Source organism: Melanotaenia boesemani, chromosome 15 (genome assembly GCF_017639745.1).
Source record: "Melanotaenia boesemani isolate fMelBoe1 chromosome 15, fMelBoe1.pri, whole genome shotgun sequence".
In the NCBI taxonomy this organism is placed as follows: domain Eukaryota; kingdom Metazoa; phylum Chordata; class Actinopteri; order Atheriniformes; family Melanotaeniidae; genus Melanotaenia; species Melanotaenia boesemani.
In genome coordinates, this window is record NC_055696.1 from 3020713 (window position 1) to 3045586 (window position 24874).

The 24874-nt window shown below is 39.3% G+C and overlaps 1 protein-coding gene and 1 long non-coding RNA gene across 2 annotated transcripts in view; one reads left to right on the top strand and one right to left on the bottom strand.

Annotated features, from left to right (window-relative positions):
* srrm3 (serine/arginine repetitive matrix 3) overlaps nt 1–24874 on the top strand; it is a 78578-nt gene that overhangs the window by 13978 nt on the left and 39726 nt on the right. The gene's annotated exons all lie outside the window — the stretch shown is intronic.
* On the bottom strand, nt 11575–13122 carry LOC121654969. The gene is made up of 2 exons (XR_006013052.1): nt 12430–13122; nt 11575–11729 (listed from the first exon to the last, which is right to left on the bottom strand). It is a non-coding gene; the product is annotated as an uncharacterized LOC121654969 (long non-coding RNA).

Sequence of the window (24874 nt, forward strand, 5' to 3'; positions counted from 1 at the left end):
TCACCACTTTGTTTGAGCAACCACAAGCAATTCCTCAGACTAATTGTATTCAGTTCAAAGTGGAAAAGTGCTGGCAGAACGACAGGCCTGTCCATCAGGATGGATGGAAAATTAGAGCAGCCATTTGTAAGATTCTCGTCTGTTTCTCTCACATCAAACTGTCCTATAGACTCCTATAGTACTATTATATAATATATTTCCTTAATGCATTGGGCAGTTTATTACTTTTTCCTCTGCACTGCATAGCTTTATTTTTTATGTAAACATGCATATGGCACATTATTACTTTATATTTTAAGATACTGGAAAAATATTATGTTGTTCATTTGTTTATAATAGTCTCTAAAATTTAGAATTCCATTTCAGAGTTTGTCTTTTTTTTTTTATTAAAACATGACGATAGATTTCCTTCTTTAAATAATGTTTGCTACATTACCACAGCTGCAAACAGGCTCGATTCATGTTTCACCAACCTGCAGCAGAGATTGTGTTCAACGTGGGCAGGTGCTGCTCACAGGGGAAACTCAGCTGCTGGATCATTATATTGTTGATGGTTTTTTTGTTTTCCTGGTGCTCATAAATATCAGAGGCAATTGTGTTGTTTCAGCTCAGTGCTTGCAGTGGACTTTTATCAGTTTTAGAATAAGCTTTAAAAAAATTATGCCTCAAATGCAAAATGAAAAGAGCTTTTCTGGAGCCATTATACAAATCTAAGATCAGGAAAGAATTTATTGGCATATATAGATACAATAAAGCCTCTAGCACCTTCTTTCTAATGATTTCTATACCATCCCTTTGTCAATATTTACTTTATCTTGTAAGTGCTTTAAAATTCTGCAGTCGGAAGTTAAATCTTATTGTATTGTGCTAATTTGGAAGAGTAAACCAGATGCAGGCGGGTGCTAAGAATATTCACTTTCTCAACTTACAATAAGCTCAGGACTATACTAATTAAAAGGAAAGGGTGGCCATAATGAGTTTTCTATGCAAAGCCAATAACACAAAGAGACTGCAGTTCAAATAAGAAAGACAAAAAGACTGGGAGCTTAGCAAGGCCAAACACCAGCACCAGGCTGCTGAATTTATATTCAGAGAACCAGAGATTTATTGATGCTGTGTAACAAGTTCTTGCCAGGTGAATATTTGGATTAATTTCTCCCAGTGAAGCCTTGCTGGTTGAGTTAGAAATGACTTTGTTTGTTGCAGGCTGGTACTGTGGAGGTATCGTGCTGCATCGAAGCTGCTGCACCGCCGTTGTTAGGCGATGGGAACAGTGATAGAAGGCAGGAGCTTTGGCAGGAAGATGGCGATAAAGTGGGGTATTTTACCGTTGCTATTCTGTTTGAGTCAGAGCCGCTATTTACCACTGGGGCTACTTAAAAGAAGCAATCTGATAAAATAGACACACTGACAGCTCTTCTGTCTGAGGGCTCCCAAGAACCATAAAAGGATTCCAACTGGCTCTCATTTGTGTTATAAAAAAGACCAAATTTCTCAGCAATAGGAAGCTACAGGCTGTATAGCCGTCTTACATCTGCAGTTTAGACCTTTCAGCCTATCAGTGGTTCTCCGTTGTTGTGTAGCAGGGAAAACGTGAGGCCGGTTTCATGACAGAAAACTCCGAGATCCAGAAGTTAAGAGGAAAATCGAAATAAAAGACAGCCATTTTTAAAAGTGAATCTTTTCTTTGTTAATCACATTGCAAGGCAAATTTATTTGTACAGCACATTTCATCTACAAGATAATTCAAAGTGCTTTACACAAAACATAAAAACATTACAGCAAGGTGCAGAAAAAAATACAAGTATATCAGAAAAACAGAGATTAAAAAAGATAAAATCGATTACATAAAAACAGAAAGAAAAAGCTCAAATAAAAAAATAAAGTCAATATTTCAGCATAAAAGAACCAGCTGCAGATCTGGACTCCGAGTAAGAACTAATGAAATGCAGCAGAGAACAGGTGGGTCTTCAACCTGGAGGCGTTCTGGAAGTTTGTTCCAGACATGTGGAGCATAGAAGCTGAATGCAGCTTCTCCATGTCTGGTTCTGATTCTGGAAACTGATAAGAAACATTGGTTTTCTGTTAAGATTTTTCCAATTAGGGAAAGGATTCCTCTCAGAGGTAAAATTAAGAATCCTGAGCTCCAGCAGAAAGAAATAAATGCAGTTAACCATATGGTGATCCTAGAACATACAGTATATATATATCACAAAACTATATATACATATATATATAGTTTCACAAAAGAAAATATCGGTTTGTTCTGCAGTTCTTGGTGATGCCATGGTGCTCAACTGAACGTTTAAGGACGTCTTTTGTTCCTGCTGTTGAACACTTTTTATGATTTTCTTTTTATCTGTATGTTTTAATGGTTGTGTTCTGTGTTGCAATGATGTCGTAATGGTGTGTAGCAGAGTCTATTAATGTAGTGTTGATGTTGTATGTTTTTGTGTTAAGCGTCCTTGGCAATGTAGTTTCCCCCCTCGGGATTAATAAAGTTATCTTATCTTATCTTATCTTATCGTATCGTAACACAGGGAAAACAAAATATTTAGGTGCTGTTTGAGAAGCATTTTCAGTTTTGTCTTAGGTTGTGTACTTCTCGACTACATCAGAAGCCTACTATCTGTACTATCTGTTTTTATTGATTAACTATACAGTGTACAGTCTTTTAAAGGCAAAATAAGTAGCATTGACACCTAGTGTTTTAAATCAGAACTGCAGTCGAAAGAGAAACACACAGAGATAAACTTTTCGGTTAATTTAAGCAAAATTCCGGTGCTTACTTGTTGAGGAGAAACTTTGCCAACTCAGACTTCTCCACCTTTCAAAAGATATTCCAATACTGATCCTCGTTTTATTCCGTTTTTGATTGTTTGCTTTCTAGCAGGATGCCGAGGCTTTTTAGGTTTTTTTTAAACTATTCCTGGTCCGCTTCTTTTCTAGCTTCCATACCTGCTGCTGCTGCTCTTTTGCCGACATAAAATACCAAATGCTGCTGTTGTTTGGCAACTGTGGGGAGCCGCATATGATTGGATAAGGAACCAGGAAGTAGGAAAGAGCAACACGGTGTACCCAAGTTATTCCGACACGAAACTCTTATTTTGAAGGAGAAAAACTTGACAAAGACATTGTTGATGTAGGAGACAGATTTTTTTAGGGAAGCTTCCTTTTATCCCTCGCAACAAATGAGAACATTTTAAATTATTTTTACAGAAAAAGTCCTTATTAGTCAGCCTTTAAAGGAGTCTGCTGTCAAGGGAAATTTCATGGACAATACCTTGTCCATTAGTTTGCTGACCACAAATGCAAAAGGGTCTTTTTAAAACTCACATTTTGAATCAGAATGCATGCAAGATCATTTAGCTCCACACAGACAGATAGGAAACGGAATATTCATCCTACTGGTAATTCAGTGATGAATAGACAATTCCGTACACTATGAATGACTAAAGCTTTTTTAACTCTACAGTTAAAAAAGCCTGAATAGCTCTAGTCAAGAGTTGGGTCTATGAGCATGTTAATTCAATTGCAGCAAATATGATTACCAAACAAAGTGGGAAATGTGAGATGGACAAGATTTGAATGGCTGAGTTGGAGAAGAAGTGGATCTGTGGTCTAGTTATTGTCAAGGCAAGTGTGTTAGAGCCACGAAATTCATGCTACAAGTGGACATCAGTGGACTTGATTAGCTGTCACTGCTACACAACCACAAGGAGTATTTCTTCTCACACATTCTGAAATGCAAAATATTGATGTCCCCAAAAACATGAGCGACATGTTTGCTGCAGAGGAGTGCTAAGAAGAGAACTATGCTGAGGGAATTTCCTGAACTGATTGGAGATGCTGTATTCTAATAACTCAGCCGAGGAGAGCAAATGTCAACAGCACACTCTTAGTGATAAAAGAAAACAGCTAAAAACTGAGCTTTCTAAGTTTTAACATAACTTGAGAACCACTTGGCAGAGCAGCATGTCTGCAGCAACTTAACAAACCCATGAATGTTTCATTTTTAGAAATGTTACATTTAAAGACCAAAAGCACTGATTGCAGGAAGAGCAGGAGAAGCCCAGCTCAGCAGGGACTTAAGCCTGAGTGCTGGGCAGGAAACAGATGGCAATGGTAGAGGGAGTGGGGGTGGGTGGTGCATAGATAGCTGCGGTGCCTGGACGCAGACTATCACAGAAAGCCTGGACACACTCATCCTCTGTCCCCTGCCTCCCAGGGGATTAATAAACCCATCATGGCCACTGCCCATATGCGGAACTACAGAAGGGAAGTGACACTGAGGGGATGATTCTGTAATTGGTTAGTCATTTCGCTGCCAGTGCTCGGCGGCTGTGCTTCTGTTGCACTGGTCAAAATTAAGTCACTTTGCTTAAAATTGGGGGCAGAGGAAATGGCTTTATATTAAAATTTTTCAGAGCACCTCTTATGCTATTTTTCCAGCAGCAGAGCCAACCAGGTGGTCACGCATACAACTGGAGGATAAACAAGTGTGGGAAATCATCAACTTACTTTTCTAACCACGCTTCCACAGGAGAATATTACCCTCCAAGTCAACCGCAGTGGCTTTCTAACAAAGACTCGAGCAATCTGTGCAGCAGCTGTTGCATCAGTATCGACTTTGTCTGGAGCGCTGCTGGTGTTGGTGACATTTCCTGCACCCTCACATCACCTCTGGTGCGACTGAGAGCTCTGAATAACCTTTGTGGCGCCAAGTAGTAGCTCATTGAGGAGCAGAAGCCAGCTTACCTGACCTTTATGAGCGCTTTCACCCCAACACACACCCTCCCAAAGGATGTTCTGGCTCCACCACCCCTCAGTGTCTAGTGCTGACAAGATGGCTCTGCTGTCCCAATAGCTCCCCAGAGATATGACTTGCATGCACAGCCCATCTCTAGGTGTAGTCTTGCAGACTAGGATGGCACAGACAATCAGACATTTTTTCGTTGTGCTTTATATCAGCCTTTCCCAAACTTGGTGTACAAGATAATATCCGGGGATCACCAGATCATTGTTACCCAGTAGAATTAAAGGCTTTAAAAAAGATGTCCTCCTTTCACAGCCATCTCCTCAAGTCACTCTGACTGTGGAGTGTATCATTTTACATACTGTAGTAATAGAGTGTATTAGCAATATAGCTGCCACACAGTTTGCTGCATGGGTGCTCGCTGGTGTTAACAGCTGTCAACCACGAGATGAAGAAAGAAGGGAATCGCGTTCATTGGGGCAAAAATTACTGATTAAAGTGTACATTAGATTGCATAATACATCCATAATAAAGATGGTCCTTCTTTAAGTTAATATAGCATAAAACTGGATACTTTTTGAAATGATCAGTTGCCTTCATGCAGAACAATGATTTACAGCTGCTTCACTTCTTAATCTTTGCATAAATGTATACAAACTATTTCTTCTAGTGATGCTGGGGTTTATAGTTCGATGCCTTCTCTGAAAGGTGGTGTAATCCTTGCTGGAAGATTAGAAGCCTCTGCTTTTTGAAGATTTTAACCCATTAGCAGCAGCTTTCACAGGCATGTAAACACATTTCAAGGTTGATCAGCCCATGAGTACTACTTTGAACCCCTCCACCTAAAAATATTGCTCTCATGAGATATCAAAGGAATTACTGCCATCACACATCATGAAGCTGTATCTTCACCAGGGGCTCATTCCGTATTGCCTTTGTTAATGCTGGAAGGTTTGCAATTCTTTCTGACAGATGGCATAAGAAGATGTGAAATCAGAGCAGGTCAGGAGAGGTGGGAAGTCTGATACAGCATTGTGGTTATTCTCATGCTATCTCTTTTTTGCTGTGACCGAGGTCTTTACACATTACCGCCAATGCAGAAGTGCTGAACATTGTGATGTAAAAGCACAGATAGTGGGGCAAGTTGACCGAGTTCACCTTGGCAGTCTGAGGGAGGTGACTAAAAATTTGCTTTTAACTAATCTCTCTGCAGCCACTGGGTGAATATGTGAATATACTACCCATGTGCATCTCTGCAGGGCAGTGAGGAATATAAGGAGCTGATGGCCATCATTGCTCAGTGACGTATCTGTCCATGCATTTTCGTCTTCAGCTAGCCCGTCCTTTGATAGAAGCCTGATTTCCTCTGTAATTTCTTTCTTTTTTTTTCTAGTTGCCGCAGGACAGGCTGAAGGTTACAGATCAGAGGCGATATGGAAGATGGAAGACCCCTCTGTTGTCTCAGTCCTTCATCGCTTACTCAGTTTCTCTTCCACTATCCCTTCCTGTTTCTCTCTCATTCTATCTCTGTTCTCCACAGTTTCTGCTTTCAGTCAATATCAGTGCCAGATTAATTTTGTCCTCACATGTATCCCTGCAGTTGCTTTTCGTCTGTATTTGCTCACAGCTTGTCTGCCGGAGCAGGTCCATCACTGAAAGATATTGGTAACAGAATGACCTTGATTTAGTGGAAGTTATTTGTCTTTTAGTGTTAGTTTATCACAGGCCTTTTCTCCAGAGTGCTCTCTTTCTTATCATGGTAGAGAATGGACCTGTCACTGGTTGTCAGGGGTACAAAACACAAGCCAAAAATATTAGAAAAAAATGATTAAACCTTCCCCTCATCACTCTGTGGGTCATCCTTTTGATCTGTCAGCAATCTGTGATGTTCTCCCAGCGGATGCCCTCCTTCCTTCATCCTCCACAAATGCAAAGCAGAAACATTATAGTTCCTATACTGGGAGGAGGTGGAGATGGCGCAGTGCGGGGTGTGTGTTGTGGATGAACTCCACGTTTATGGGTTGCAGGATGAGACAATGGCAGGAAAAATTTCTATTGGAGTTTGTGTGTCTTGTGAGAAGGGCAGCATGTGACAGCTGGTACAGTGTGCTCTATCTAAAACACGCCTAATACAGTGACACTTGTTCGTTCTCATACTTTGTCTCCTCCATTACTGTCATCTATGCTGACTTGATTCCAGATATCACCAGCAGTCATTTCTAATTGGAGCTTGCATGCAAATTACACCCCTGTTTACTCTTATAGATGATTACATCCACAAGCAGACAGCCGTGAAATACATGCTACTCGGCTCTGGAGGATTTCAGTGGACAGGTTGCACCATGTGTTTATACACACACTGAGATACTGCTGCTACAGAGAAAAAAAGATCAGTTTTATCATCATCAAACATCTACAATCACATAAATCACCACTGTAGCAGCATTCAAACTCACTCTTCATGATTTCAAGAGGCAACAGAACAAACCTTAATGGTCTGACATTTTACCCCATGTCTTCTTTTTTTTCTTCACTTCAAAGGAATTAAACCTCTGCTGAGTGTTTGGTTTATAGAAGTGCTAGTGTCCAAATTAATTTGAGAGGGAATGTTGCAGTTGCCTTGGAAACGGACTGAGCCTGTCGATGTAACTCACCTGGACTGTCACAGGAAAAGGCTGCCTCTGCATGTTAAGAAATAAAATAGTCACTTCTATGTAGGTTGTGACGAGGAAGGGGAATAATAATGGAGAATGGTTTTGATTTGTGATTACTATTGATTTTTTTAAAGTCTGTGTGCATTTACAGCACCTGCTGAATAAAGTGGTTACACACAAGTTCCTGTTTATTTTTATCCCATCACTCTAATGCAGATTTGATAGATTTAGTCTCATCCATCACATGTGCATTCATTTTTTGTGATTAATTTTGATGGAGTACGGGGTAGAGGTGCATCCAGCAGTCACAAAAAAATGCACTCAGTAAATCTCAATAAAGATTTATAAAATGCACGGGTTGCACCACAGGGTCGGTCAAAAATTAGTCCTATCTAATTTTATTTTTCTGATGTTTCTTATATAGAAAGATTATCATTAGTCTGCCAGCATTGTGTTATTAGTTATTCATTGAAACTTTTGATTTTCTGAGATTTCTTTAGCAACACAACATTGTTTGTTTGTTTGTTGTGTGCCGTGAGCCACCCAAACAGCGACCACTTCATTAGCTGCTTTTTGTGGTTGTTAAAACCACTTACAGTCCCTATAGATGTTTCTGATGCTATCAACAGTAGTAGCAGAGTCTTTTTGGAGTATATCCTGTTTTTGGCAATGCTGCCATGCATTAATATATATGCACGCCCAAAAATAAGGTTCCACTAAAAGCTCATGTGTAATTCAAACCCTCATAAAATTTATGTAAGAATTGTCTGCAGAAACCTTCAGTGTACTTCAGCTCTCACTTCGGATTATTTTGCATTTTTCTTCCTCGTTGTGCTTCAGCTCACTACCGTCACAAGGTTTTCAGCTGAACACGTAGCTTTCCTCTAATTAACAGCAAATGCCTGTTCAGCTTTTTAAATACAAGAAGTGTCATCCTTTTACAGTAGCTTGTTAGTGTTGTAGTTGTAAGGATGTTGTCGCAGTTTCACCTCAACATGCCAAGATGTTTTTTCTATGTATCTGTCTCCACCTTTGCTTTTCTCATTGCTATCCAGTTAGCTAGCTGCAGAGGTAGTCCTGCCAGTTCTCCTTGTGTTAGCTTTAGCTCTGCTTGAAAGGTTAATTTAAAAAAGGCATTGTTCGATTAGTTTCTGTCATGATTCCAACATTGAAAAAGGAAGTCTGTCCTTGAAAAAAAAGCTCTCTCTTGCCTGTTTCATATTTTTTGCCCAATCTGACTTTTCTTATTTTCCCCTTCAGTTTTTGTAGTCATTGTTGTTTTCCATGCTTTTTTTTATGTTAGTTAGCATTTCCTATCAACTTCTCTCATCCTCATCTGGAGCCACAGAGGAAAGACGAAGTACTATGTATCTCTTCAACTTTACATCTTTGGCCAGTGATTCTGCATCAGCACAACCAGAACTTTATTAATACCCTCCATCTGTGTCTTTTTCCCTGTTTTGGACTCAGTTGTCCTTGCATTCAAGCTGGGTAAGAGAAAAGGGCATCTGCATTTGCGTGTAGGATCACGGCTCGAGAGCCTTTGGCCGACAGCTGAATGCCGTGACTCAGAGGATGAGCCAACAGCTAATCTCTCTTGTGAAGTCTGAATTCACCAACCGAGCAGGGCGGCTGCAGCCAACGCACAAGATTGTGTGCCTGTAATGAAGGGAACGGCGTTTCAATTATTTCTGGATGGCAGGACTTAATCTCTTTGTAGACGCTGATGTGAAAGTTGATTTAAGCTTGATAGCTCCATTGTTTTAAAGAAAAAGATAATTGTATATTGACACAGAATTCTCCCATTTATTTAATGATATATTGTCTTCAAGCCATTCTGGTGTGTTTCTGCCTGAAATTGAAGACAGATTTAGGGAATATAGGCAATTTTGTTTTAGCAGCAGAATAACAGTAGATAAGCAGCAGCACACACCAAGGACAATTAAAGTTATTGTTGGGACTTCTTAAAAGATAGAGATGGATATTTTGATTAGATAGTATTTTATCCTCTCATCGTGTCTGTCAGATCAGTTCAGTTTACTGCTTGCCTGGTAATATGTCATCAACTGAAGTAAATGAGGTACATTGATTCCTCTTTCAAAATGCTTGAAATAGCATCCAGTAAAACGCTTTCTCAAAACCCTCGCAGACTGTGCTGATGAATGGTGTGTGGTTGCACCTGTCTAACCTGAAATCCACCACCAATTTTTATTTTTTCCTTCCTCCCACTGTTATGAAAACTGCCGTTGCCGCTCACACCATTTGTATTGATATACTCTTTGTTGTCCGTTATAAACCGCTTCAGGTTAGTACCTGATAGAATTTGATATGTTGTATACAGAGAGATTAAAAAAGGTGTCACAGTGTGTGGATGATGAGGGCCCAGGTGCAGGGGGAAGAAGCAGGAGGCAGACAGGTACAGGAATAAAGGTTTAATGATGATAATGTGACTGAAGCAAACAGGGCTGGAAAACTAGAACAGAGACAAATTCTTACTACAGGGACAACACAGGGGAATTGAAGGTGATCTGGCAATAAGCAAAATAGACCAAGGGGTAAATATACACTGAGGAGAACAAACTAAACATGGAGCATGTGAAGCAAATTAGCAAATGAAAGCAGGCGTGTAGACAACAGGAAGTAAAACAGAATGTACTGCAAGCGGCAACCGCTGGGGGTGAAATGTAAAGCCTATGCGGAAGTGTAAAAAATAGCAGTTCATCCACTAGGGCTGGCTCCAAAACAGAGCAAATCCCCAAAGACCCCCATGTTAAAAAGACCAGCTTCACAGCAGAAATAAACACGTTTAGAGCCTGGTACAAAAATCCATTTTAGGATTAATAAGTCAGGTTTGCCTTCATGACAATTGTGAGGGGGGGTGAATTTTTTTTTATAACTCAACCATTTGGATGTTATTTAATCTTGAAATTTGGCATAATTAGGGGTGTGTCCTTTTGATTGACAGCACTGATCTCAAATGACGTCACATTTACTCATCAATATTCATGAGCTCCGGCAACAGCGCGAGTTCGGACAAACAAAGAGTTAGCTTACAATGACGACACCTAGTGTACGTGTAGTTTTGGAAGAAAAAGACGTCCCGGGAGCTTCATTTCAGTACAGTTCAATCAATAAACACAGTGTTGTTGAACTTAAACGTTGGTTGACATGTAGAGGCCTCAAAGTGAGCGGAAAGAAAGCTTTATTAGTTGAAAGGTAAGCTGTTTTTAAGCTAGCTCTCGCTCAGTTATTAGTGTTGTATGCGGTGTAACTAGTGTGTTTCACATTTCAGCAGACCTAAACACACTTTAGCCACCAAAATGTAGTAAGAATGTTATAGTAGGAATTTATTTTAAATCTAGGCTATTACCCATCATTAACTCTGACAGTGCAACCCTAACTTGTTAAGGAGCTAAACGTGATATTAAATCAGTTACAGAAGTTAACTCCACTGTCCGAAAAAGTGGCCTGCCACTACCAATAAAATTGTTTTGAGTTATTTTATGGCCAAATAGTCTTTTTCTTATATTTGCCCCTTTCTCCCTTGTTTAAAACTGTGGCCTTCTATTGCTTGTTGTACTAACAAAACTTAACACTGAACAAATAATTATTATGAAAATGGATAGGAATGGAAAACAAATCTTTTTGTGAACAAAAGATGATTTGTTTTGAACGTCATCTTCATTGATGCATTACATGCAAATCAATTTTCCTTTTTTCTACATCGATTTCCATTTAAACCAGTTTGAATTGATTTTAAATCAATTTTCGATTGTTTCCTTACATCCCTAGCAATCAATGAGTCATTCGGTTTTATGGACTTACCCCTTATACCACATAATATACTATGTAAAAACCATTCTTCTTAGACATATTAAAATAATATCAGGTATAGCTCCTTTATGAATTATAAATACAAAGGCAAGATATATTTATTTTCAGAGACATTGTTCTGTTTGATTATTAGATAAATACATTACTCCATGCATTGTGTTTGTACAGATGCCAGCATGCTGTGGATCAAAAATTACCAATTGATCCAGCTGTAGACGGTGGTGCATGGTATAACATCAAAGCTGCATTACAGCGAGGGTCAAGTCCAGCAAATGAGGATCTTCAACCAAGATCACAGTGAACATTATCAGTCACAATAAAAAAAACAAATGCATCTGAAATGTTTTTATTTGAACTTCATTTCTATTACAATTAATGGACGATGGAGTGTTGTTGTGGGTCAATCTTTTCCTCTTTCTCTTTGCTTCAGAAACAGCCTCATTTCTTTGGGTAGGAGCTTTCCTTTTGCGGGCTATTTTCTCCACCTAGAAACAGAAAATGAGTTTTATAAGATAATACCTCATTTGGTTTATAAACACAATCACAAAACAAAACATGACAATAGAACATTGGCTGAGCAAGCTTGGCCTGTTTTATTGACACCCAGCTGACAGGCAGGTCAAAGAAAAATAAATAGTGGCCCATTAGTCTTAATACTTTGGTGGCTTTGAGAGGTAAGGTCTAAAAAGCCTGTGTTACAAAATGTGGAGTGTTCAGCTACTGGATTCCATGACAACTGCCCACAGTAAAGCAGAGTTTATCATCTGTTGTTCATTCTTGTCTCATGAGACTAGTTTGAGCTTCTCATACTCGTATCATTCTGTGATCATTTGTTGCTGAATTACTTCTCCTAAGGTTACCATAGAAGCAAGAGGTAAGCAAAAAAGGGGAAAAGACATCATTGAGACAAAGGAGGTTGAGTTGAGATAACTACTTGAGCAATACTTGAGAAGTGGGATTAACAGGTGGGATCTCACTAATGTCTCAAATCCATCTGAATCCGAGACATTATAATTAATAATAGTTATAATAGTTCGTCCAGTAATGAAAGACAAGAAGTTGCCTTAAGTTCAGTAAAGAGTGGAGCTGTGCGTAGAGGCAATTGTCTGGACAACCAGCTACGGAAAAAGGATATCATGAACTGTATGAATGACCATTCTGCCGCGGAAAAGGCAAAGAACCTACCTGTCCAGATGTTGTTGTTGCTGGTATTGGGTCTGGATCATCAATTGTTGGCCCTTTTCCACCGAGGAAATGCAGAGAGCAAATGTATGTATCCTTTGTCACATTTTTCTCAGTGAATCCCTCCCGTTTACAAGCTCGTACCCAACGTTGGCATTTCTCTGGTTCTCTTCCGGGCTTTGGAAATGGAATGAAAAACACTCCCTTCATATGTTCACGGTCACTATATTGCGAGTCACTTCGGCAGACACCGAAGCAGCAGTGTTTAGTTGTTACCATAATGGTTTTGTTAAAGAAATATTCGGCTATTCGGAATGCAACTTTGCTCGTACAAACACAGTATACACGCTCTACAGGTTGTTTGTCCGAATCCAATATGGCGGCGGCGCCTGCGCAGTACGCTGTTCTAAAAATAGCATTTTGACGTCATTCGTGATCAGTCCTATATCAAGAAAGGATAATTGAAGAAGGGAGAGTGCAGCACAAACAGCCGTGCCTTATCTTTAGCCCGCCTACTTCCATTAGCTGGTTAGCTACCGTTAGCTCGGTTAGCTCTTAGCTACAGGCAGCTCGAAGTTTGATGGGTGTCAATCATCCACCCCCACCTTCACAGTCCCCCTCTCAGCTCCACCTCTTTGCCCATTTTTCAATTTTCCAGGAATGACGACACACGTGGCGCTGCCAAGATGGCGACGGTGGGAAGCGCCCAACCAGCTTCAATTCAACATCACGGAGGCTCCGCCCATCTTTTATATACAGTCTATGTGTACCACAGAAGGGGATAAACTACACAATAAAACAGCAAGTCAGACAGCAACAGCAACAAAAAACAAAACCAAAAGATCATAACAAAAGGCTGATATTGATTAAACTGCTGTGTTGATTCAAGTTTCACTTTTCAGCAATAATAAAACCTTGAACACCAGCTTCTGAGGATATTTCACGTTAGGTGGGACCCAAACATGCTGCTTTACCAACTAACATTAAGCTGCTTTCGATCTGTTACATGTTTATGTGTTTATACTTATTGATTGGAGTGTGTCATGTTTTTATTTTATTTGTTTGTTTGTTTGTTTTTTACCCCCCAAAATAAAAAATGTTTCAAGGTGACTTTAAGCCTGTAAACATGTCAGAGTTGAGAATTCATGTAGTTAGTGCAGGAGTTAGTGGTGCATGTGGAAATGACATGTAGAACTGTAGCTATAAATAAGAATGCAGCGTTTTAGTCAACATGCCAGTTTTAATATGGACTGAAATGCATTGCTGGCTGTGCTCCATTTGGAGTCATGTGTTATGCTCCAGCGGAAGATGTGCATTAGAGTATTACCATCTTACTAGTCTGCAAGGAAGTGGAGCTGCTGTCAGCTGTAAGCATGAAGTAAGAATCAGTGGCTCCAGTGTGAATGTGCCTTTTCCATTTATTTCCACCGTTTCCACCCTTTTTTAACTGCAGTGCACTACTGGCAAATCTCCAAATCACTGTCAGGGTTTCACATTCAACGGGAATAACTCAACTCAATTTTTCTCAACTTCCAGGTAGAGGGCTGAATTGAGTCCTGTCATCAGGAGCAATGCACTATTAGCTTTGTGCTAAAATGGTGGAAAGTCCATATTATCTGTGTATTTGCTTCACTTCAGCGCTTCGCTGTTGTTTCTGGTCTGTTCAATCTTAACTTAAGGCGTCTTTCTACTGCAACACATCCTATCATTCAACAAATGAATGATAGAAAGGACAGGGTGGCAGAAGTTGGTGAAGCTGATGAGTTGAAATCTTATCTCATAACTGTGACTGAGAGCTTGCCATAAAGAGTTTTATGTGGAAAAAACGCCACTGCTGTGTTCTGAAATCTTCTGATTTACAAACTAAGAACTGGGCTTTAAAAAAGAAAACGCTTCAACAGTTTTGACAAGTTTTATTTCTGCCTCGTCAAACAGAGGAGGTGAAAGGACTCGTTTGCATATTCTCTGATCCTGAATGCGTTATGAGGCAAAAGTTCAGAGATGCATCCAAGCTATTTTACGGCAGAAAGGATTTCATGGAAAAAATAAATCTTAATATGAAATTTTAATGAACAGACATTCAGTTTAAGGGGTTTAACAATAGCTGGAGGAGTGTGAACACCTTCAGTGATTATTTGATTAAATTTTTCTTTTAAAAAAAACCTCTGGAAGCATTGGTATGAAATTCAAGGTTTCCCTCGCAATGATTTCCTCTCTCATCGGGGATTTCCTGTCTTTGCCGAACCAAAGCTTTAGTTTAAAACCAAATACCAACAAAGATACTGGTCTTCCCTTCAGCTCCAGCTAAACTAACTTGGTGAACACTGAGAACATTACACCTTCTAAAAATCTGTTTTTGATGACAGCGAGGTATATCATCTAAGGATTGTGCTTCTGTGGAAGGAGCAAAGTATCTAAACGTTTCAGGACCACAAAAAAACAAACAAAAAAAAGCCAAATCCCCTTCCATATTCTCCTTTTTTTTTCTTTTGTTTTTTGTTTTTTTTACCAGTTGGTGTTAATAAAGGAGAGAAGTAATTAACTAAACAGAAATTACCCTACTTGTGGTGAAATAACAAGAATGTTTTAAGAAACTTTATAACAAAAAACAAAGTGAGATCTTATGACATGAACAGGTTGGTAGCTGGTTAGGCTGCAAGTTTCCTTTTAATTTATTGACCTACTATAGATTTGTAAAGGCTGCTGATTAGTTTTTATTTTGTTAATGAACCAAATAAAAACAAGTTGCATGTCTTCTATTTTTGTTCAGTAAAATAGAATTCATTGTTTTTCCTTAGAAGCCATTTAATTTACTTAATTAAAAGTAAGGACAAAAGCTCTCTTTGCTGCATCATGGGACGTATAAGTGAATAGCTGCTGTTTGGAATATTTTTAAATGTTAGTGCATTACATGTAATAACAGTTCATGTTCCTCACAGAGAGCCCTGTTAAGACCAGTGTAAGAAAATGGTGTGTATTTGGTTGGCAGTGGTTTTGAACATCGCTGAACCACGTTTGAGTGTCCATTCACCTCCCAAGTGTTATAACTGGAGATGAAAAGCGCCCTTTGAACAGAACAGCAGAAGCAGTAAACACAGCGAATGCTTCATTCTTCTTCCAAAACTACACGGTTGTTCGCCGATCTTTGTGGCGCATGTATATTTCTGTTTTCTTTTACAATATCAGCAACATTGTTAAGTCTCAGATGGTAAAAATCATGAACACATTGTCAAAATGAACCTGAATCATTTGGTTAATTCGTCTGGAGCTAAGTGGCAATATTAGTCCAAAGTGTAAATAACTGAAGCTTTGAGCTCATGACTCATTCACCTGCATACATTTAATTAGCTGTGTGATAGTGGAGGGCTGCTGCCTGCTGATGATTACAGTCTTTATATGTAAGGTGTAGGCTGTAAACCTGTATTTCAACCCTCTGGCTGAACTGGGAAGATTCATTTTTGTGGACAGTGATGGAAAGTTTGAGAAATGTTGCTGTTTTTTACCATTAACAGAAGAAGGTGATTGTCATGTGTTGTCACGGGGGATGCTGTCTTTGCTTTTGTTGCCAAGGCCTCAGAGTTATGCCGCTTTAGTCCAGGGGGATGGCCGCTGCTAACTGACAGCCATCACTTTGTATCAGGATACTGATCGCTCTGTGCTGCCCAGTGCTGTGTCAATTAAATAGCAGCAGTTGAAGCAGGTGGAAAAGAGGACAGCCTCATTTCAAAGCTGCAGCGGTGTGGAGATTGGCTTCAGATTGCTGCAGGCATTGACTCTATTCAGCTAGTGCTCATTTTGACTGGCTCAGTCCTCCATAAACAGCAGGCAGGTGGATAAGAGAAATATTTCATCCATATTAATGCCATGTCTTCAGATGTCTTCAAAGCACACAGAGTTCAAACATGATGAAATAGTTGGAGGTGCAGCTGGAAAAAGTGAGGATTCTTCACAGTGGTTTTACATAACAGCATGAAATCTTAAGTTGGGAAAGCCCATGACGATGAGACTGGGATGTTTGTTGGTAAATTCCTCGAGGCCATGGGTTTTCAGAGTCTGAACTTTGACATCTGGGCTTATTCACAGCCACATCACCTCCTCTGTGAATATGTTATCCTCACAGTACCAGAAACATTTCTCTCATTTTGCTTGTATTTGTTAAGATTTCAAATATTCAAGCAGAACAAACCAGGCACACTTGACCAAGAACTCATAGATGGATGATAATCGATAACCTTACTCTGGATTTTCTGATAGATGGAAGTTAGTTTTCCATGTAGGCGTCATAAACATAATGCCCTTTTGTGGACGTCTATGTTTGGTTATCAGCTTGTCTAACAATACTGTCTTCCCAAGCTGTTCAGTTTCTTTCACAGTACAGGGTTTATCACTTTCTCCCAAAGGGGACATGTTTTTTAAGGATTTCCAAGAGGATTTGTGGTCGTCAGAGATTGATCACATTATAGCTAAAAAGTTTCAGTCTGTGTGTTAAGATTTCACAGATTTTGGGAAAGGGGATTTTAAGAGAGCTAGGGTGTTTTAGAGCTTTAAACTTTGCAAACTTCTCTGAATGTTAACCTCACGACTCACATTGATAACTCCTCTGTGAGCCTTTGAAGATGGACTTCTGCTTTATTAAGCCATCCAATTCTCAGGGCATGTCGGTTCTGCTAACCTGAAATAAGATTTTTCTTTGAAGCAGACTCTGCTGTGGAAGTGAGAGAGGTTCCAGCATCCTCGCTTCTTTGAGAAACCTATATTGAAGGTTTCCCTGTTGTTTGAGCCAAACGTGTTTTATTTTGATTATTATCGTGCATGATGCAGATAAATTCTTGGAAATATTAATGGATGAATAATTGCAGCTGATGAGGTTTGTGAAGTTAAGCCTTTGGGAAATAGCTCAGGAAAATGAATATACATGAAAAGTGGAAATAAGGACGCTGGGAGATGGGTTGAATCTATTAGGACAAATCAGCCACTGGCTCGATGCACAAGACGCTGCCTTGTATGATGATGCTCTAATTTATATAAAGAACTGATGAATTCTGCAATGGATAGTTGGCTAGGAGATCTCCACATCTCTGTGACATTAACATCCTGAAGGCAATGTGTAGGTAATTGCTTTTATATCTAACCTTGGAGGTTTATTTGGTGTTTTTCCTTCCTAAAAGTCCACTACCTAATCCCTTCTATCCCCTCAGTCAGATGAGTCATACAGTATTAAGTAGTATGCATCAAGTTTTGCAAGCATTTCTGTCCCCATAGGGTTTGGATCTCACTTCAGTGATGGGGTGTAATTTATAGCCTCTTGCACAAAATTCAATAGGTATTTTGTTGCACCTTGATTTTAATTTCACTCAGAGAAGCTTACTGTCACAGTATTAGATAAAACTGCTTCGCTGGCCGGAAGAGCATTGAAGCTTGTAGTAGCAGAACAAAGGTCAAAGTGCCTGATGAAATCTGAAATGCTACTAGTTTCATCTGCTGAGTAAGCAAGGACAAACAATAGAGGCTGAAAAACAAACGCAACCTGGACTGAATTGAAAGGATTTTTTTTTTTATTGGCGAAGTTTCATCCTCAGCTACTAAGACAGACCGACTCACTCAGATAATGCAATGGGGTTTGAATCATTCCTGCATGTACTGTATACTCAGCTAGACTTGATTGGCTTGGGGGCCCCAAAATGCTCCATCTTCTGCACCTTTTACATATTAATATAGTAAAATTTCCACTAAAGCTGCTCTCGTTCACACATTTTTGTTTCTTTTGCCAGGGAGCTAAATGTGTCCAAAATTGTGGCTAAAAAGCTTTACATTAAGACCACATGTCAACTCACAGTTGCTTATTTTCAAACCAGCATGCTGCTTCAATAAAACTGCATAGTTTTTGTCTCGGTATGAGAGGGGACATCATACAGCATTCAGATAGCCAGTTAATTCTCCCATGCATGTAATACAACAAAAACTTTGATGCATTTCAATAAAGAACATGAAGCTCAGTTGCTGATATTTTCACTTCACACCCATTTGTTTCACATTTTATATCAAGCTTGAGCAACAGTTTAAAAATCTCTGAACGTTCAGTGTTAGAATTTTTACATATTTTCCTGTGTGAGACGTAAATTTACATCACACACTGGAGACAAGCTATTTATAATTAGACTGATATGAAGGCATGAGGATTCTACAGATGTAATACCATCTTATTGTCTTTTTAAATAATAAATGCAGTAAAGGTAAGAAAGATTACTCACAATGCAACTCAACATCCAACGGTTGAGTTCCAGTATGTAGGTGTTTGTGCCCGGTAGGACCGCAGTAGCCTCCAGTTAACTTGACACGGCAGATGGTTTGTTACATGCAACCATCTGGGACGTCTTCGCTGAAGCTCATTGGTAAAGCGTAAGCACGTAAAAAAGAGAGAAAATGAAAAGCCTGAATATTCATTTATCTTTTACAATCCATCTCATGTGAGCTCCACCAATCAGATCAATGCTGTGAAGTTTGTTGGTGAAAGCCAACTTTTACAGATGTCCGATAAAACAGACTTTTGTCCATAGAAAAACCCTCAGTGGAGTTCTTTTTCTCTTCTTTGCATCAACAAAAACAGTCCAGTTCTGAAATAGGCAACTAAACCAACCTTTTTAAATTAAGTTGACAGTTTTTACCTAAAATCCACCTATAACTACCCATACAGACAACCCCTGGTTTGATCAGGATAATTTGGAGGGATTTTCGTATTCTTACAATCTGGTAAATTTTGAGAGTATTTGGTTGACTTGTAGGTTGAGCTGCTATTAGCCACCCTTTACTGACTAATTTCATACTCCCACATTGGTTTTGTTCTTCTTTTTTCTTCTTCTTCTTATTTTTGAGCTTGCTGACTTCATCAGACTTTATGCAGATCCTCTGGTTACAAAACATGCAGATGCCCTGAGAGCTCATCACACTTCAGCACACCTTGACACATCTCCTGTTAAAGAGAAAAAAAATCACAAACATGCTACAGGGATTTTTAAATGTTTACCAGTAAAAAAATAAAAAATAAGTATAGCTGATTTTAGGACTCATGCACTCATAATAAATTAAATTTAACAAAGTTTCCTGAAGTTTACTCTGATAATAACCTGAAGGGAAAAGCCAAATAATATGAAAACTTTCACACTTTATTATATAATTTCATGCAGTTGTACAGTATTATTATTATTTTGTACTTACTTTTATAGACCACACATATACACACCTGTACACACTCCACCACCATCCTGCAAACCAATTTCAATATTAGTGTGCTTAGAATTGATTTCAGCAACATCCCCCCAGAGTGTCCCACTCTATCACAATATATTTACAGTGATCTATGATGTGTAGGCATTTTGTGCAAAGTGCATTTAGCTCCAGAGTTCTGCATGTACAAACATAACGTTGCTCAGAGATGGACTCAATGCCAAATCCTTCACAAAATTTTTCCTGAACAACTAGTTTACTTAGCAATCATACACGAGATTTTGGAATCCCAAAAAGGTAATTAAAGATTATTTGGAATCAGTGGCCCTGTTAACCATTGTTATGATTTTTGGCCATTGCTCTGGCAGTGAAGATGTTTCAATCTGCAGTATTTTGACAGGAAAGGAATGACCCAGACACGCAGACCTGAGCCCATCTCTTCTTTGCTAGTGACCCCTTTCACATTAGAAGCAGTACTATGGTAATCGTCTCCCCCCAGGAGACACTGCACATGGCAACACAAGTGCGTGTGAGGGCTAGACAGATTTGTGGAGTTAGTACAAAGCAGAGCAGTTATGAGTTCAAGTAGAGTGTCAACTCGCAGCTGATCTCCTGGATGAGATGTCGCTGTAGAGGCAGCATTTCTGCCTTCCTCTTAGGTCAGTAATAAATCATGCTGTGGTGTTTTATTTCTGTCAGGGATGCTTTTCCAGCAAAGACTTAAAATCTTCAGTTGCTATCTTGCTTAAAATCAGTCCTTATCTCCCTTGTGTGACTAATTAATTTTGAGTATGTTGATGTAGGATGTTTTGTTGTGTTATCGCAGCTTCGAACGCTGCCCAAAGTGCTTTTTGCTCAGAGCACCACATTAATTTTTGCACAGCTCTGCATCTGAGTGAGAGATGTTTGCCCTTCTAAATGCTATCTCTGGAATTCTGCAGACTCCTGCAGCCATTACTGCTCTGCTTTCAGCTTCCAAAGCTTCTCACAGACATGATTTGTTCTTAGTTTAACATGTCTCTATGATAAAGTCAGCTGGATGGTGGAACGATGCAGCATTTCTGCCCTTTAAATAACAAAATCAGAACAAATGTTTTTTCATAATAAACAAAGAAAGGCCAGAGCTTTGGTATGCAGCTGAATAAGAAACGCCACACATCCAAACTTTAGATTTAACCATCTCAAAACGACACCATGGCTTCTGTTTTATTTGCCTTCTGATGAACTTCTTGTTTATTATGCACCTTTCATCTCACTCAAACTAGAATAAAAGAGGGAAAATACAGAAATAAAAAAGTTGTGGCAGCGTGTTTAGCTGCACCCAACACCCACCCAACGTGCCTGGAATGTAGGCGGATGACCTTGTGAGAATTAAACACATCCTCTATGTTTAGCTCTCACTAGTGCTAAAAAAACACCCATTTTCAGCTGAGGGGCAGGTTGTTTGGAAGGGTGAGAAGGTGTTAGAAGAGGAGGGAAGCTTTAGTTTTAAAAAATGTGCACACAAAGTATGTATATCCAAAAGCAGACAGCCACTCAGGATGTTTTGCAGCTACTCCTTGCCAGTCTCCATCAAGGTCAGGCCCCCATTACTTCCATCCTGTAATCATGGCTAAGGTGCACACACTGCTGAATGAGATCCAATCATTGGAGCCATTGTCCACAACACATAGCAACCTTTGAGAGACAGGTGATGGTTTGGAGAGTAGCAGTAAGACGGCTTTTAGGAAGAAAAGTGGCTTTGACGTGACCAGTGTTAGTGGCTGAAATGAATTCCACTTAAACAGGCTGCAGAGTTTGTTCGATTTTTGTTAGGAAACAACAGAAATCAAAGCATTCCTTTGTTTTTGTATAGCTTTCCGCCTGACCTTCAAAGTCAGCTCCAACAACGTGTCAATAAACCTAAGTTAGACAATGAAGCAGGAAAATGAATCAAAATGTATGTATGCAATGATGCTGGTTTGTCGCAGGGGCCTTGAGTAACTCAGATGAGCTAAAATACATTTAACTTCTGCTCTAGACTTGAATTGTCATGCACATCCATGAGTAAATCTGATTCTATATTTTCACTATAGTGTCTGTGCTACATATACAGTATTTAAACGGGTCTAGACTGCATGTGTTGTACAGATGGCCATAAATATGCTCCATGTTACAAGAGCCATGCTGTTCATATTTACCCTATAAATACAGCATTATGTTCACATGGTCTGATAAAGACAGGCTGCTTATTTTCAACCAGCTTAATTTACACCCATCAAAAAGTAGGTAAGTAAACCACATGACTGTGAAACCCTTCCCTCATCAATGCAAACAATAATGATTATATTAAAATTTGTGAGTAGAATTTCGTAGGTGTTTCATGGTGTTTTCATGGCAATAGTGAAAGAAAACAAAGCTGAGGCTTATTAGCAAAAAATACAAAGTACAGCTTAGATTTGAAAATGGGATGGAAAAGTCATGTTAATTCTGCAGAAAGATGTTCGGCAGAAGTTTGACACTTTTCACAAAGTCTGAAAATTAAAATGCAAATGGTTTTTTTACATTTTTATCCACTGCTGTAATGAGAATATTGCAGAACAGGCCTGGGCACATCTAGCTAGAAATTAAACACATAAAATATGAGAGCAGATGGTGCAACAAAGTGACATGATTTTAAAAGTGCCATTCAAACTTCTAATGACCAACGTCAAAGTCTGGCGCTTATGCTTTTTCTCATATTTTTATGTGAGGGAGGTTTTATTCTCCTCATCAGACCTCACAGCCAATTTCATCCCTCCAGCATCAAATGAGAGTAAAGACTTATCATTATCACCAGTATTTCCTGCTCTTATTGTCACATTGTTTTCTGAAATGAGAGGCAAACCTTGGTGTATTATAATTACAATCTGTGTTTCAGGCACCGATGGTTTTTGTTTTTCATGTGTGAAATTCTGATCTTATCTGCTTCAGAAAAGGTTGATTTATAAACATTTAGGCAGATAATACTTTTGACCTCAACTGCTGGTCTTATTCTGTCCTGTTGTTAAATTATTGAGTCATTAAACTACAGTATACTGTAAAGGTGTGGATGACAGTGTCTTTCTTGCAGCATCTCTTCTAAAGAAGCCTTTCTGTTGCACTTCTGCTCGTTCTTTTTCTTTGAACGGAGACTCAACCAGGCAAATGCATAGCTGGTATTTTCTCAACACTTGGGCCACATGGAGTCGACCGCGGAGGAACCCAATGGGGTCTGAGAGTGATGACTAGTCTCACGTTCATCTCATTGCCTTTATATTAGGGCTGGGCGATTAATCGATAAAATCGATAAATCAAATTTTCCATTTCTGGAGATTTATTTTTATGAAAATTGGTATTTTTTTCCACAGTTAGTTAGCAGCAGACTTAGCCCTCCCTCCACACCAGAACGGTGTCTGACAGATTTTCAGTGAAGTGACCCTTCACTCACGCCTGGGATTTAGCTGTGCGAATAACTGCAGTGAGAAATGCTGCTCTCTATGAGATGCAGAAGTCAACTTAACCCACAAACCCTCGTTAAGAGAAAACCTTCATCAGGGGAATTATTCCTGCAGTGGATCCTGTATGAGAAGGATCCAGATGGAAAGAGATCACAGATGCATTGTGTCGCATATTTCAATGTAAGATATGAAGTGGTTTATATGGTGGAAAAGCTATGACATTATATGCTTTATTTTTGCTGGCATTCATCGATATAAACAAATAAATGTTTTAATAAGTTTATTTATGTTTTGTAAAAGAAAAGAAAAAAAATCCATTAAAATCGGAAATCGGATTTGGTTATAAAAAATCTGAGATTTTATTTTTAGGCCACATTGCCCAGCCCTACTTTGTATCTACATCACGGCTGAGCTGCCAGTCATTGTCAACCTTGACCAGCTCTGTGAACTCACACCCTTAGTCTCTGTGTGAAATAAACTCAGGCATCATCAGGCTGGTGTCATGTAATTAGAAATATGCTGCTTATATGAAACACAGAGAAACCTAAATGTGGTCTAGTTGCTACAGGGCTGCAGCCTTGGATGGGCAGTTCTTTTGATTTCTATGCCTTTAAGTTAATGTAAATCAGCAGCTGCAGGATCTTGTAGCCTTGTACAGAAGGGGAAAACTTGGCTAATGACATGTTCATATAGATATCTTTCATTAAAAAAATATATCACTATGATCACTCCCTTTGCTCAAGTTTAGACCCTTTTCTCTCTTATGTCTCATTAACCTAACACAACATTAGATCCCTAATGTTTCTAAGATTTTTTCACTATGTGGTCATGGTGACTGTTATCCTTACTAATTGGGCTTTAAGTGTATGATCCATCTCCTGCATGAATCAGATGACTCAGCCTTGCGTAGGCTGCCAGCAACCAGGTAATTGAGAGATCACAATGCTTGAATGGAAATTACAGCAACCCTTCAACATCTAGTGAAGACCGGCACCTTGCACACCCACTGTGTCTGGATGTTATTTCTTGCTGCGTGCTTTGTTTCTTTTATTTGAGCTGTGGTGTGAGCAGGAGAGAGGCTGCAGCGTTGAAAAGAAGTCATGGGCAAAGGTTGAGAACAGACAACTGCAGCCATCTTCTTTGATTCTATGGAGAGAAGACACAACCTAAAGGCTCCTTTATTCCAACAGCAATCAGTGTCACACCTCCAGAATAGGATATTGAATGTTTAAGTGTGTATTATCGCTTTGTGATTTCAAATAACTCATTTTGCCACTTTGTGCATGTGGCTGAACAACTTCACTCAGCATAATAACTAATTACAGTCAGTGACTGTCTAGATGTGACAGTGTCAGCCCTTGCTATAATAGCAGAAGAGGCTGGTGCCAGCATTATTGCAGCGGCTAGAGATAACCTTTAGTCCCTGTAGAGGACTCGCACACAATTACCGTGTGGTCTGTTGCCTTATCAGCTTCCTGACAAGCCTTCCATTTTTTCATTATACAATTAAATCATTTAGTTGTTTTAACTAGAAAGGAAACACATTTTGTGTCCCTCCGTTTTCTCATGAACAAAGAGAGTGACTATGGAATCTGTGATGAAGAGGGTTCAGTATGTACTACAAGGCCTCACAGACAATGCTTCATAGTGGGGAATTTAACTCAAACTATAAAATATCTTCATTTAATTGTAATTTTTCACAGCTGAAACAGAAATTGTGAAATTTGTGGATACCTGCAGTGATCCAGCAGGACAATACAGTGCAC